General features: G+C 37.7%; 1 long non-coding RNA gene across 1 annotated transcript in view; it reads left to right on the plus strand.

The window, feature by feature from the left end:
- The window catches only part of LOC135580127 (uncharacterized), a 106,128-nt gene that overhangs the window by 33,125 nt on the left and 56,238 nt on the right, over positions 1–16,765 (plus strand). Inside the window, exons 4-5 of the long non-coding RNA XR_010474361.1 lie at positions 4,069–4,321; positions 13,055–13,240. This is a non-coding gene — a long non-coding RNA (uncharacterized LOC135580127). The remainder of the gene's footprint in view (positions 1–4,068; positions 4,322–13,054; positions 13,241–16,765) is intronic.

The following is a 16,765-nucleotide window of genomic DNA, read 5'->3' on the forward strand; positions in this document are numbered from 1 at the left end:
TAATATAACTTGTGGAAACCTAGTGACAAATGTACCAAACAGCAGAAGAAGAGACTTCCTGTACTAGTGGGAAGATAAAAACTAAACAATTATGGTACCTGTGTTGAAGGTAGGAAAGGAAACTGGGCTCTCTGATGGCTTTTGGCTCTGGGGACATGTGCCATCAGTGTGATTTCTAAAACACAATCCCTCAAAACTGCATGGGCAGAGGTGTCTCCTCCTTTCTTCCTGAGCACTAAGAAGCTGGACTGCGTTTCTTCAGCCATGTTAGGAGGAACATTCCTATCTCTAATCCTGCTGCGGTAAAGAAGGCAACTCACGTGATTATATCAGTGTGAGATTATAGTGTTTCTGGTGAAGTTTTCATAATTCAGACATATTAATGACTGGAAGGAACAAGGAAGGGGATGATGGACTTAGTTGCTTCAAGTAAAAACTGTATGGTTGTTGTATTTTTTTTGCTCTTGGTGTACTGAGTATCCTCAACAATTAATTCCAAGCTGCATTTTTTTTTTTTGCTTATTAGTAGATCATAAAGAAGAAATAGATTAAATTAATGTTTGTGTATTTACTTATCCTTTATTGTCGTGCTAACAACCTGCACTTTCTGAACTGAGCGGTGGGCATTTCCCATCAGTGTGTGCTGGAAAAGCAGAGGACAGCGATGCCATCTTGTTTGCTGCTGTGCTGAAGCATGTGTGTGCTGGGCTGATCTGACAGGGAGAATTACATTATTTTTTGGCAGAGGCTAAGATGTGGCTTTTCATTTTTTTGGGTGATGAACATCTCTTCCAAACACATTTCATAAAATATTCCCTACTGGAAGAGCCTTGGTAAATTGCTTTTGCGAAGAGACACTACTCAAAGGATTTAGAAATGCAGTTGGAAATGGAGTTTTCTCCAGGAAAAAACATTCAAGTGATTTTTTTTTTTTTTTTTTTTCCTTGAAAGATTATTTTTTTTCCATCCTGAATTAAGATAAAAAAACAAGAGTTCACAGACTCCCTTGGGGTAAAAACTGTGTTTTAGGAGAAGCAGGTTGAAAATTTCAGTTCACCTTTAGCTGCTACCAGGCAATGCCGCTGCCTCTTGGGAATGGCTGTATTTTTCAAAATCCTTTCAGTTCTTTCATGCAAGCACTTTTTAGCTGATGGTATAGAGTTCTTTCATTGTAATTTTGACCGGCTCAAATAGTTAGCCAAGCATGGATGTGATTACGGACATGAGTGGAAGATTGCAATGACTCATTTCACTAAGGAGAATTCAATTTCAACTTGCTCGGACCGTGAGGGATCACACGAATTTCAGAAAATTGCTGAAAAGAAGTCGCTTCTGCGAGTGGGGAAAAATAGCGCTTTTCATCAAGGAAAACCAGCAAACTACTGTTATTTTTAGAGTGGTGTGAGTTTCACTCCATTGGATCCTGGAAAATGCCCTTTGTCCTGAGTTTCCTCTTCACAGGGTGTGCCTGCAGTGGGTGTCTGTGGCGAGGGGCTGCCCTGCGCCGGGCACAGCCGGTTCCCGTCGGTTCCCGCCAGTTCCTGCCAGCTTCACCGGCCCCACAGCACAGCCCTGCGCCAAGCTGGTGGTGCCTCTGTGAAAGCCTGTTTAAGAAAGGGCAAAATGCCATGAAGATGGTGAGGAGTAAGGGAAAAAGTGTGAGGGAAAGCCTTGTGACTTGCCAGGTGGGAGCAGGAGGGTCAGCATGAGGTGCTGGAGCGGGATCTATGATGTGAATTCCATGAGCCCTCCCTAACACAAGCCAGCAGGTTCCCTCACATCTTGAGTGAAGCGATCGCGAGTGTCTTTCTAGCATTTGCTGATGACAAACCACGGCAAAAAAATATTTCTGGTAGGGGAGAGCACATATCTTTCTGAGACAAATAATAATGTCTACTTTTGCCTTAATTTTTTAATTTGTGTTGTGAAACAAGAAAGAAGAGTGGTTGCTTAGGAGACAGAAAATATACAAGTATTAATATTCGATTCTCTGACTGGATCGTTCACACTTTGACTGTAGTACTTAAAGCACTTGAGTGCAGTCTGAAGAGCTGGTAACCCTGACCATCCTCACGAGGCATTGTAACAAAATGGGAGTTTCTCCAGAGGGTGCGTTATGGTGCCTGCCAGGCTGCAGTGAGCGGGAACCTGGGCACGCACCACAGTGCCCATGAGACAGCAAAGCAGAACCCTGAGCTCAAAGCAAGGTGCTTCCTTACTTAGAGCCTCTGGTCACGGGGCTGAGCACATGTAGCTCTCTCTGTCTCCTCTTATTCTGTTTTCTTTTCCAAAGGCAGTGATATTTAACCAGTTACAGTTTGTTTCTTTTTATAGTGAAAACAAATATTTGCAATATACTTGGTGCAGTACAACATGTTGTATCTGGTGCAGCTTTACAGAATGTGAAAGCAAATGGATTTTTGCAATTTGCACAACTGGAATTTATTTTTCTGTTATTTGTCTGCACAACTGGTACTGTCTTGCACACATACACACAGAGGCATAATGATGATTTATGCTGTAATTAAGACTGCTGAGAAATGTAGGGTTTGGTTTTTTTTGGGTGACATGTACTTTTTTGCTTTCCTTTGAGTATCTTAGAACCTTTCTGTGAGGTCAGGTAACTTACACTGGCTGCATCCTGGGCATCACAGTGATGACTGAGACTGCCAAACAGCATATCTTTCTGGACAATATGCTCAGACACTTAATGGCTATATGGAAGCCATTTAGTAATAATATAGAAATAATATTTTCTATAGAATTACACTTCTTACAGGATCACTGAAATAGCTGCCTACTTCAGGTTTATTTCCTTCTTCCTCAATTAAGGGTTAAGGGAAACTGTGAGGCTATAGTCATCTCTCCTGGACAGCAGCCCAGAGATGTGAAACGGCATGCCTGGGAGCTGTGTCCGAAGCATTTGCCACCTCCCTTGGTTGGCTCCAAAATATGTTTGGGCTTTGAGGCAAAAAACTTTGGAGCATCAGAGCAGGTAAAATGAGAAGGTGTTACACAAAGAATTCTTGAAGCTCTAGACCTTGCTAGGTGGCAATTTCTTCTGTTCTGCAGCTCCTTAAGCACGGTAATGTTTTATAATCAAAAGTACCACAAAAATAAGATACTTTTTTCACCTTGCCAAGCTTCCTACTTATTTATTTATTCATTTCCTGTGCACAGTTAGAATATTAAAATTAACGTTGCTATTCACCTGAGTATATCCTGTTTAACACACACAGGCACACAGGGATTGCAGAATCAGGTCCCCATCTGAATTATTTAGAATAGAATTTTTTCTGAATTAGAGACTAAATCAATTACAGTCACTGGAGATAAACCAGAATCCTTTCTGTGTTTCAATGTGAAAAGAGTGAGATTTTTTTTTTTTTTTTTTTAATTAGACTTTATAGCACCTATTTGTACCCTTGGCAATTTAACTGAACTTAACCAAAATGAGATCTCATCAGGTTTTAATTGTGTGGCTAGAGCATTATTAAAATAAGCCATCAAACAGCCCTGAAAACACAATCCTATGTATGCCAGTACCTGGCATTAATAAACACCTATAATCCCTAAATACCTGAGTACAAATTAATCTAGGTTGGGTGGATAAATGGAGAAAAGCTTGTCCTGTGGTAATACACAGTATATAAGAAATTGTTCTCTAAGTATTCTGGTTTTAGTCTGCAGCTGGCAGCCCATCTTCATCTGCAACCTACCCTTTCTTACCAGGTTTTTGATCAGTTGGGGACATTGTGCAATTCTGCGTCACGTAGCCTGGGGCGTTTTCACACGCAGAGCAGTCTGAATGCGACTTGTAAATTCACAATTTAGGCAAATTGTTATGTAACTGCAATAAAATGTCTAATCTCCCTTTGCTTAAAGCTGTCACACATGGCTGGATTCTTGGTGAGTGCAAAGCAGTTAAGTTGAAGGCAGTGGAAACTATACTGCTCTGTACCAGCTGAGAATCCAGGTCACAATGTATATGGAAATCATAAAGCCTCTATTCTGGTTTCTGATATTGTCTGGTATTCTAATGTTTTGTTTTTACATATGCCTCTACAGCTACTTCTGCTTGCTATTGTCTGGGTAAGAACAGGATTGAGCTATTTTATCAGCTTATGTATATCTACATGTTAAAAAGAAACTCTTGCTCTCTGCAACAAGAAACGAAGGAATGGTGTAAGAATCCTTTTGATTTTTGGATGGATGGTGAAGGCAGATGCACCTGAAAAAGTGAGGTGGACAGAGCTCTGACTGCTGCTGAGAGTGTCCTGGTTTATCAAGAGGCCTGTGGTAATTCCTGGAGTGTGGGGAGGTGAGTGTACTCCCATGTCACATCTTGGTCTTGTCATTATTGTTGCAACAGTGAACCCTTGCAAACATTGCGTCAGAGGCTCTGGTGTATTCAGACACTGCAGTGCTGGTGTTTTCACAGTCAAACTGTCAATGTAGTCAGAGGGCTGAATGATTTTTCCCATCTCTACTACAGCTCTGGTATAGGCAAGAGCAGAATGTGCTGCCTGCAGCCATTAAAGTCTCTAGCACCAAGAGTTCATGGCAAGAGAAAGCTGAAGTGCTAGTGGGCAACCTGGCTGCCTGAGGGAGTTCATGAATATACAGAATTATTTTGAGCTGAAATGGGATGGAGTAATTGAGGTTGCAATGCAGATGTGTCAAAAACAATCTAGACATGGCTGAATGTGCTGAAGAAGTTGAAATTAGCATTTATCTGTGCTGGTAGTACCTTATTTTGTACTTCTTAGAGGAAATCATTAAGTGAGAGCAGAATTGCAGCAGTTAAATGGATGACAAGTGTTAACATCTTTTTAGGGCTTTGGTTCTGCTTTTGTCCTTCCCACCTCTTAGATCTAAAGTACATTTTCAGCCTTACTAAACTGTAATCCACAGCAGGTCTGTATTGTCATCTTTGTTGATCCTTCTAGAAAGAAAAAAAGGAACTTATGTAATCTGTAAATAAGTGAACTTTCATGCTGTAGATGGTGCTATATCCTGAGCTCTTACTAAAACCCCATTAAATAATGGAAATGGTATGTTTATATATGTATTGACCATCTATTCTCATTAATTGTGGCTATTAAATACCTGTCTAGAATAGAAAGGATATTTGTTGCAACATTGTGGAAATTCTTCAGGTGCTTTGTTAATTTTTAGATATATCAACATACAGTCTTTTATCAGATAATAATATTTTTATTTCTCTTATTGTTTCATTAAATCCTTCCTGTGTTAATTTATACACATTCTTTTTCACAAATAACTATATAAGAAATGCGGTGTAATTTGGAGCTGCATCGTATAAAGATGCCTTTGTGAAACCGACAGACCCGTGGGTTGTGCTCCCACCAGGGGGCAGGACGAGACAAAAATTAAGGAGCATTAGAACCCAATAGCCCCGCGTTTCATTTAATTCGCCCCCGCCCCCTCCCCAGGCTTCAATTTCTGCAAAAGCACAATCTCTGCAGCTGTATGACTCTCTGAGTAAAAGCTTTATTTATTTATTTATTTATTGGGGGGATGGGGGGTGGAGAGGGAGGGGTTATGTAAACAGTGCTTGGCTTCTGCTTCAGTGAATATATAGGTACTGCTGCTTCTAAGATACCGTATGTTCTCACAAACAGAAGTCCTATGATGTATTTAGAGGAGCATTTTTAAGCTACATAAAGGTATGTAATCTGTATGTTTCGCATCTTGTAAAAAGCAGCGGTGTTTTAAGTCCCATCTGCAGCATTTAACTATTATTTTTCTTAAACACAGTTGGGAGAGAACCCTAGACACTACAATTCAAGACTGTAGCATTATGTTGTACTTTGTAAAAACCACATAGCAGGACCCTGAGGCTTATGCCACGACCAATTACAGGAGAACTCTGATGTCTTAAGTGTTTCTTGTGTCTAGGAATAATGCAGAAGGCAGCCTACTTTCTAAGATATTGCAGTGACCCACTTGTGCAATGATGGAAGGGGATCACTGACTGAAGCCTGTTTAGCCCAACCATAAGTCAAAGAGCTGTGAGGAGCAAAAACTCTTGAATAAACTGGGTTTGTTCACAAAAGTGGATGTGCTTGTAAGGAATGCTGTTCATAATTAATTATAGACTAATCCCAGATGATTTGAGCTCTCATCTCTGAGCAAGATTGTGAAAGACTTTTTTAGTAATTACACTACAGAAGTTAATGCCTGTAAAAGGTGATGAATCATCTGAGAATAGAAAAGTAGCAACTAGTTCCCAGGCCACTCCAAATCTACAGCTGAGGTATGCAACCTGCAGCTGTTACCTGTGGGTTGCTCACAACCATGATTTTACATGTATGTAACCAGAGGCAGAAATTGCCAGGCATCAGAAACCATGGTAAGGGTTTTCATTCATTATATAGGAATGCCCTGGCAGTGAAAAAACAGCTTGAAATTGACAGTACACTTGGCTTTGCTGAAGGATCTCCCAGGCTTAAGTAATGTGTTTCAGCAGTTACCAAAAAATCAAGGCTCCCCAACTTAAAAGAATGAGGTTCTCTTTACGATCTGTAATTAAAGACTCTACTAACTTGAGTATCTCTGGAGCTTTTGTTGTTCATTTAAACTTTAAGCTTCATTATTGCATTTGTCTTGAGAAATAAGTTATTCAGGTAGGTCAACTATGTCAAACAGGTAGCTAGAATAAATACAGATGTGGAAGGTCTGAATGCTCGGAGGTGTAAATAACTGCATGGCATATACCTGGCATATACTGTTCCTTGCCCACCACTTCTGAATTGAAACTGTGAATCTCAGCACAGTCCTCTGGACTGTCAAAGCTTAAACTGCTGCTTTTGGGTGGTGTTAGGTTGTACTGAAGAATGCATTTACAGGAAGTGACCACAGCACAGGAGTCAAGCAGCAATTCTGTTGCAACTACATGATTGTGATCATGTGCCAGTTCTCTCCCAAAGCAGCCAGAGTCTTCGAGTATGTTTCTCCCATATGCATGTGATTTCTTTCTCATGTCAAAAATCAGAATTATAGGAAAAAAAAAAAAAAACCCAGAGTCTGGAATGCTTCAGGATCTATATGAGTAAGAAATTATACGTTTGGCTTTTACACAGACATGTCACAGACTCACAGATTCATGCAGGCTGGATGGGAGCTGGGATGCAGTCCAACCCGCTTCTCAGAGCAGGGTCTGTGCTGAGGGTAAAGTAGGTGTCTCAAGGTTTTGAAAAACTGCAGGTGTGAAGACTTCCTGGGCTACCTGGGCAACCTCTTTCACTGATTTAGTGTCCTGTCACTGTCAAAAACTATTTTCCTTATGTCAAGTCAGAACCTCCCATTTTAGTTCATGTCTGTTGTCTCTTATTCTCCTACCAGGTATCTCTGTAAAAAGCTTTATCTTCTCAAGAACCCTCTTGTGGGTATTGAAAGGGTCTGTTAAGTCAGCCTATGCCTTCTATATCAGTGCTGTGGAGGTGAAGGTTTGTATTCCTATATTTTCACTGTAACGTAAATAGTGTGACTGTAACACTTGGGTAACTATGATACCATCTTTAATCATTGTCTATACATTTATATGGAATCTAAGATACTCTTCAAAGTTATGGTTACTTTCCCTTAAATAGTCACAAATAGATACTATATTTTAATATAAACATACAAAGTATTGACATGTGTAACGTAGTCACATATTACTATAATAATATATAAAATTCTATAAAATCTAATAAAGATCTAAAAATAATTTATGCATCTAGAAATTACTTGTAATTATATATTTTATTTTTTACATCTGTCAAGTGCTTTAAGCAATTTTTGTACAACTGTGCTAAAGCTTCTTCAGAAATCTTATGTATTTAAGTGCAGAGAAGCAGTAACTTGTATCAAACAGCTCTGGTCTGGTCCTATAAACAGTGTGAAAATTAAATATTTTACTATTATTACTGGCCTCATTCACGTCAATGTCGTGAGTCAGCCCCCCCGCAAAGAGAATAAAAACATGTATTAAGATTCTTTTTATTTCCCATAATTTTTGCATATAGTTCCGTTTGTTTCATGTTTTAAGCTTTCCCCACTGGTTAGTCGAAGTAAAAACTTAAAAATTTCTGCTGCTGCAGCAACTTAAAAGGGCCAAAATGAAGAGGTGGTACGGGAATCTCTGACTACTTTATCTCAAAGGGAATGAGTTAGCAAGGAACAGAGGAGGGTCTGTGTAAGGCAAACTGAAAAAGCACTACAGGGAAAAATTTCCTCCAGCATATTAGTATGCACTAACATCAGCGATATAAATAGGCACATGAAGTGGAAGCCAGAAACAATGCTTTTACTATTTTTTTCCTCAGTAGAACAATTCAGAAAGTGGCTTTGTGTTTGCGAGTTTCACCGCTGGCTGAAACACAAAGTCAGAAAGTTTTCATCTAAAAACATTTGGCAGAAAACTGAATGTTTTTAAAGCATCTGCAGAGATGGTTCTGTTTTGCCAATGCCTTATGTCTCATCTTCCTCCCTTGGGCTGCCCCAGGCTGAACTGGACAATGCTCTGCCTGTGGTAGCATGGGGTTCACAGTGGTGCCGCTCAGGACGAGATGGAAGACGCTGGTATATCTAATTGATCTGTATTTCCACATCAGGTGATAAGTTAAAACAGGTAGCATATGAACTCACAACTGCTTACATACAAGGCAAACACAGTTCTACTGTGTGATGGTAAAATATATCAATATGGCTAAAGCATGCTTAAATAATAAAAGTAAGTCTAAACTGAATTATAAAGCTAAAATCAGATTCAGGTTATTGAAATAAATCTATACAGCTACAGTAGATATAACAGAGGTCAGAACCTACCTCAGAGTCAGTGGTAAATAAAAATCAAGAGAATACTAAAATCATGTATGCTATTGTCACAAGTGGGTGTATTTCCTGAAGGTGTGTGTTTCTGTGACCAAACCTGCATTTTATAAAGGTAATATCTTGGTTTTAATTTCATATCAGAATATTAAGCTATTTAAGCTTATTTTCTAATAATCAGATATTCAGAAAGTTAAAACAAGGCATCTATTTTTAATAACAATCTGCAATCTCTGGTGGATTAAATGTCATGATCTTAAATTCTGAAAGTGAATCTGGAAATTATTTACGTTACTGTACTTTATAAGATTTCCTATTAGATAATTGCTACAGACACTAAATGGAGGTCTTTCAGGAACATTCAGTTAATAACTTTAAGTGAATGAAAGAACGGTCTTTTGCTGAAAGCTGCCAGAAGGAAACCAGCATACATTTGATATAAACATTATAGTAGAGTTGAATTTGTTTTCTTTTTTTTTTTTCTTTTCCTGTTTCTCAGTCCACATATTCTTGATTTTTAAAAATTGTCTGGACCATATGTTATAAAATAATTTCTTACACTTTTGTTGTTAATTCAAAATGATTGATAGCAGAAACTAGGGGCTGAATGTCAAAGTACATAACTACAGCGGCAGGAAGATCAGGCAGATTTAATACATGTTTTTGTGAGCTGCTGTTCCCAGTAAACAGATTCTGATGAGGTATGTGTTTGGTGTCAGGAGTTAAGGAACAATTATGCTGCTATGCATCTTTTTTTGGTCTAATGTGGCTGCTTCCAGGAATGGAAGAGGTGAAGGGTGCTGTGTCCATCTCTTTGCACAGGGGTGACTGCAAAAACATGAGCTAACCTCACCTATCTTGCCTAGACACAATTGATTAGTGTGTGATGGATGCAATTTACATTTTTTTTCTAAAGCAAGTTACAATATAGAATTTCCAATCAGTTAAGATATTTTGCAGCAAATGACAGCTTTTAGGAAAAAATAAAATAGTGAACTGAAGAAAAGAGGATCTGAGAGTAACAATGTAAAATTTCTCTTTGAAGAAATTTTGAATTCACTGTCATAATCACAATTGAATCAAAGCCCTTCATATATGTATACTGCTTTTTAATCTGTGAATCTCAGGAGTGCTAGAAACATTAATTAATTAACCTTCTTAATGATTCTGTGAAAGAAGATTGGTAATTATCATGAGATACTCATTTTAGAGTGGTGAGAAAAGGTACAGAGAAGTAATTTACATAAAGTTAAATACTTTGGTAGTATGTGAAGCAGTTACAGTGTGCATTCTGACAGGTCGAGTTGGGATCTGAAAACAATCTAAAAAAAAAATAGCCAACCTCAGGATATCCCTGAGAACAAGAAAAGATTTTTTGATTTTGATACTCTTGTTCTTTTAACTATTGGAGCTAAAAATTGTCAAACATTAGTTGAACAGTAATCTGGATTACAGTAGCTGTAGGAATAGATGTAAATACAAATATCTCTTATGAAGAATTAGCTTCTATTTGATATTTTTTCTAAACTTCTTTTGATCAAAAAGTTCCAAGACAGCCTTTGCTTCTCAAGTATTTTTCTTGTATTTATAGTACAGACAGAAGCCTTGAAAGATGAGTACAGCTAATGGTTTATGTACTAGTAGGCAATCTTTTCTTATGGAAGTCTTTGCTTTAGAGCAGCAGCTTGAGGAAGCCTAAGTTCTTCTTTTTAATGCTAATGTTGATACTACTATGAACTGTACAAATTCTTCCTGATGTAAAAGCAATATTTTTGATCATAAAAAGAGACTAAAATACAGACAAAATGTAAAAGATTATGTGCAATTTGATATGTTCTTAATGAAAAAAAAAACAAACCTCATGGTAGCACTCAAATCTTACATGAGGATAAATTAGATCCTACAGGAGGAACGGGGAGGGGGACAGGAGGGGAAGGAGCTCCAAAAAATTCCCATATTGCATCTGAGAATAATTATTTCAATTTATTGTTATGTTCAGTGACAACTGCTGTTATATTGAAAAGAAAACACCAAAGCAGTGATTATAGTTGTTTCTCCTTAGGTGCTTGTGTTTGAGTTTGGATCTGAAACTTTGACGCTCTTCCTTTGTCCTCATAGCTACTGGCAGTTGGTACATACCCAGCCAAAGGAGAGAAAGGCAATCTCTGTTTCTCCTCATATCTATAGACTGATCTTGGAGTAAGAGGACTTTTATAATTGGGGACTAGGCACCTGCAGCTGCTGTGGACAATTAAAATAAAAGCAGCTGTACAGTTTATAGGGAGGCCCTAAAGCCATGGTATTCCTGTGACCAGGAGGAGAAAGAGGCAGTCCTATACACCTCCAATACACGTGGACTCTCATTAACGGGGGCATTCTGAGAGAACAGGGTTTGGTAGATTTTCAGATGATCTTTACTGTGTCCACAGGACGAGCATTATCTTTCCATTGTTGAAGTGGCTGGGATGGCAGCTGGTTTTCTCTGCGTGATAAATTGACATCCAGGCCTGCAGGGCTGCAGATTTGCACTTGGGTTGGCTGCAGTGCATTCCACCATGTTCAGCACCTCCCTTCATGGTCCGATGAGGCTGTTTCAGAGCCTTTCAGAGCCTTTCAGCTTTGTTTTCACATGTGTCCACAGGTGGTGAGCTACAGCCCTGATGACTAAGGGAGAATTCTTCCTTAGGTGAAAAAAGTGTAGTGTAGATGCAATATAGTCTTCCTTGGGGCAAATGGGAATGCAGGATGTGGAGATAATCTATAGATACATACATACATGTTATGGATTATTTCCACTGTATCTTTCATTTAATTTATAACTTGAGTTGTGTGTGTAAAGTATTTTACAAAATAAATGTATTTACTGTTGGTTTAACTGAGAAAACGGAGAGGAAAAAAAAAAGACATAAATCTGATAGAAAGGCTCTAGATATTTTCTTGGCTTGCAGATATCTTCTTCAGTGCCGTTTCCATGGTAATTATTTATAGTGCCTGGAGGGAGTGAAGTGCAGGTCACAGATCTGCAGAGCTACAGTAGGCTCTCAGCCCAGTTAGACAGAATCTGACAACAACAAATGGGAATGTCTTTGAAAGAGGCTCTTCTGCTTTCAGAGGAAAATGTAATCTCTTATAAAAATGTGGCTTTGAAAGAAAAACGTTAATCTCTATGGCAGTTTGGGGGTGAAATTGGAACCAAGAGCTGTCGGTTTTCATAATGAAAACAGCTTCAAACTCTCTTCCCTCCATTCCCCCTCCCCTTACTGCTTGAAGTCATTAAGGGTTTCGTCACATTTATTAGAGCAGAATTCTAAGTACCATTCTGGATAATCACCATGTATTCCAGTTTGGCTGATTATTTTACCTCTTGAATGTCCACCTACTGAAACAGCACAACAGGCAAATCTGGCAAATGCTATGGATATTGTGATTCATCAATGAGCATATTCTGCATTTTATTTACATCAAAATATATTTTATATAAAACATCTAAGCATATATGAATGTTTTAATATATTTATGTATATGTTGATGTACCTTACATATATGTATATTTTTTTCCTCTCCAACAGTTATGTAATTTTTGTGATACATTATATAACTATTTATGTGACAGCCTTTTGTGGAAATGAATGCTTCCTATAAAGAATTTGTAAAGAGGGGTGAACAGAAACATGGACTGCAGTTTGAATTAGAGCATCAATCTTTCAGTTTGTCACAAATTACTTGGCAACATTAATGCAACGTTAAGGAGTTTCTTACTCCTTTCTGTCAAGAAAAAACCGCTAGGGCCATTTGATTCACACAGTGCATAGCCCAGCCAACGCTGAAGACAAAGATACAGAACAAGATGGTGATGAGGGTATTGAAGCCTGTGTTGATTTGCAATCAGAACAGTGTAAAATGCGATGCAGCTGGGTGTGGCACGTTGGTCATTAATTCTCAAATATACTGTATAAAGGTTAATTTAAGCAAGGCAATTGTATGACCAAGGCAGAGATCCTTCCATGAGCATTTGTGTTTCAGCTGTTCATAGCTGGCCTTCCACAGGCAAAGTTTAGTTGACTGTATTTTCTGTCTGCAGTTCCCACAGCTTAAGTCTCTTATTGGTTTATTAGCAAATAAAGTGAAAATGTTTTCATTTTTTTTAAAGAATTTTGAAACCAAAAGAAGTTGTTATTCTCATAATCAACTTTTTTTTTTTTCTCTTTCTTCCTAGTTTATTAGAAAATAATGAATACTCCGTACACACTTCAAAGATTGGGATATGCCACGGAGCTACCTTTGGCCTCAGCAGGCTCTCTGTGAACCAGAGAACAGTGGAAATAGCTACTGTATAAGAGTGTGTGACCCAGCATTGTTTTCTTCCATTTTGTTGGAGAAAGGCAGGGTGTTCAATATGATGGTAAGTCACTTCAGAATGACTTTATCTGTATTCCAGGAAAAGAATAAGTGCATGAGAAAGATAATGAAATCAAGTATCCTAATAATTATTTTTGTTAGGATGGCAAACACTAAGAACGTTTAGATTTCTCATTTTTTTTCTCTCATACATATTTGAATTATTGTAGATACTGTTGTACAGTGCATTTCCAGTAGCTCAAAATGTAAATGGGAGTGAATATTAGTAATCACTTTCAAGTGTTTTTCCTGCAACTTGACACATATAAATCTGATTCAAATTGTTTCAGCCACAAACCCTGGCTTTAGGTCTTGCTTACAACTATTTTTCAGATTCAGTTTAGTGTCTGAAAGGTTCTGCCTACTGTGAAGTGATATACTTTCCTGTAACTTCTTAGCCAAATGAACTGTGAAAATTTGGAAATATTGAAGGGTATTGAAGACATGCCATGTCTGCTGGTTTTGTCAAGAAAGTAACTTTTATGATGTTCTCAGTGCAGTGACAAGATTCATTATTGCAGATGAAATTTCTTTTGGTTTGGGTCTTTTTGTTTTTTCTTTTTTTTTTTTTTTTTTAACAGAAAGTTAACTTTTTATCATTCTAAAGTTGTTTAGGGGGGAAAATTATGTATCTCACTGATCCTTTTATTTCTCTTCATTTGACTGACATAGTATAATATGAGCTCATGTAGTCTGTGTGTCTCTCCTCATCATAGCTTCTCAGAGGCAAAAAAATATTGAATTTCCAATTCCATACAAGTGTTGTGACAAGGTCTCTCTACTCAACCATCCCCCTCACTCCCTTTCATATATCTATTTTTATTTTTTTTTTTTTTTTTTTAATTTGGAAGATAACTCTTCAAATTAGCACAGTGTTTCCAACACTTCAATAAAGTAGGTCTCTTTACCACTCAGGTGTAAAAATCCTAGAGGTGTCTGCTGGCTGGGGGTTAAATATTAAGCACAGCCTAGAAATTCAGCACTCACCTCATTAATCCATTTGAAACCATCTGTCATAAAAATATGCAATATGCCACATTACTTTTTTCCCCCCCTTTGTCATCTGCCAATTAATTTTTAATCTCCAAGAAATATATTGTTGAATTCAGTAATTTCGTGGCTGTGCTTTTGTCAGTTTGGATATCTTGGCTGATATTTATTAAGATTGCTTCCATTAAAAGAGGCTCAATTTGAAATCTTTTCTATATGGCAGTATACAATTCTTCCCTTGGTGTTGGGATGGACTGTTCTGAACAGCAGTGTGCATAAAGCTGTTCTCCCTTGGAGATACTCTTGGGGAAAAAAAGAACAAAACAAAAACAGCCCATATGCTTCCTTCTTGTTCCAAATGTGTTCAGATTCCCACAGTGGTATGAAGTGGATATGGAATTAAATATCTTAAATATGCTGGGATCTGCCCATGCATGTTGTGCTCTATTCCTATAGGTGTGGACTAAACGCAGAGAGCAGTAAGAGTTGTGAGCCTTTCCCAACAGGTGCGGTCAATAGTAGATTGAGTACTTATAGTGCTTCATATTGTCTTGAAGAGAGTAAACCTGTATGGATTTCTGAGACATCATACTGTTACAGGCTGAATGCCAGACTCTGTCTCACTAACTGTGGTAAGAGATTCAGCAGATGATCATTTCATCTGTTATTACCTATGGTAGTGTTATGAAGATGTGTACTAGTTGCCTCTCAACGGCTTAGTTTTACATTAATGGGAATAATTGTTGTAAGAAAAAGCACTGATGCGCCATTATGGCTGCCTGAGCAGGGCATACTCAGGTATTTCAATATTCCTTCTTGACGTTCAGTAGTATCCTTTTGCATAGCTACTGAAAAGAAACCTTATTTTTCTTCACAACAAGCAGGATGGACTATTTCACTTTTCTGGACGTGTTCATTTATTACTTTTTCTCATTGTGCTTTGAAGCTCTTTCTTGGTAAGAGGAGGATTATGTCAATGACAGTCTTCTGAAAAATAAATTCATAGCAGAGTATTAATTAACAATATTGGTTTTGCTGCTGGTCTTTTATACAAGCTCGTCCAGCCTTCTAGAAAACCCTTTTTTGCTTTTGCAGATAGAAACAAAGTGATACTGTTTCTGACTAAATGTTGTGCTCAAATTCCCATGCATATAATTGCAATGAGAATTTGCTAATTGCTTGCTGATTTTTTTCATCTACAAAAATCCCAAATATAAGCAGTCAGAGCCCACAAATATGCATCCCAAGAGAAGCTCTAAAATATTTCACAAGAATGATGCAATATTTTAACCCTATCAGAGTCTTCTATTCTGATGGTATCCCTATTCTTTCAATTGTATAGCATCTAGATTTGTGTTTCATTATAATAATATTGTAGTGAAGCTGGGTGGTTTCAACTCCATTGTCGTGATAATCATTTGACATAAAATAGCTTCTTATTTATCTTATAAACTAGTAAGAGGAGTTTTTAAATTCATAATTGTTAGTGAAGTCGTGGTTTAGTTTAGTGGCCATTGTCTGCTCTGTGTAGAGGCTGCTAGAAATGAGTGCCCTGGTTAGCTTTACAGTTACATGAGAAAAGAAAGGGAAGTCTCCTCCGATGAAAACCTGGCAATGAATTGCTCTCTCCTGAGGTGCTAATTGAAGCTCAGCAATGAAAAACAGCAGATTGGCAGTGATTAATGCGAACTCTCACAAAGAACTGTGCCCACTTATGAAAATTTTAATAGTCTAAACAGCTTCCTTGGCTTTTGTTTTTCATTGCACCAGATTAATCTCATTATTTTATTTCACTGATGTGAAATAAGTAACAAAAAATGTAGGGTAAATGGTTTCTTTTCAGCTGATGAGTAGCCACGTGCTTATCAACCAAGCAGAAGAGTACAAACCGTTAATGTGAATAATGCTTTTAGACTCAGTTTTGCACAGTACTGTTTTTTGGTGCTGTTTTTTTGTTGTTGTTGTGTTGTGTTTTTAAAAAAAAAATTTATTTTATTTTATTTTTTAATTTAGGCAACCAGGAAGAGTGAGTGTTCTGAAATACATTTCACAGAGATTACTTTATAAATGAATTTAACACAATTGACCCAAATTTCTTAAGAATTCTGCAACTGATATCTCCGATTAAATATTCGGGAGTATTCGGGAGAGATTTGTTTGCTCTGTGCAGTTCTCTACTAGCCATCACCATGCGGTAGCTCTACAGAGACATAAAATACACAATACTTGAGATTTTCTTGTAGCACTTCAGCTTCACTACTCTTTCTCTAGAGTCTATTTCACAGCAGCTTGTGTAGAACCGTTGTGAATAAACATCTACTCCTGTGTTTGCATAGCCAATCCATACAAGCACGAATGAAACTAAATGATGATTCTTCTGCATTTATGCACTTACGAGGGATACTTGTTTCTATAATTATGATTTTATCTTTTTGTGTTTCTAGGATTTTATAGTATCAGTGCAGTAGCTTGTACACATGAGCAAGATGATATACAGTGTACACTGAAGAATTTTAGGCAAATAAATAATCATATCTGT

Source organism: Columba livia, chromosome 8, assembly GCF_036013475.1.
Source record: "Columba livia isolate bColLiv1 breed racing homer chromosome 8, bColLiv1.pat.W.v2, whole genome shotgun sequence".
In the NCBI taxonomy this organism is placed as follows: Eukaryota; Metazoa; Chordata; class Aves; order Columbiformes; family Columbidae; genus Columba; species Columba livia.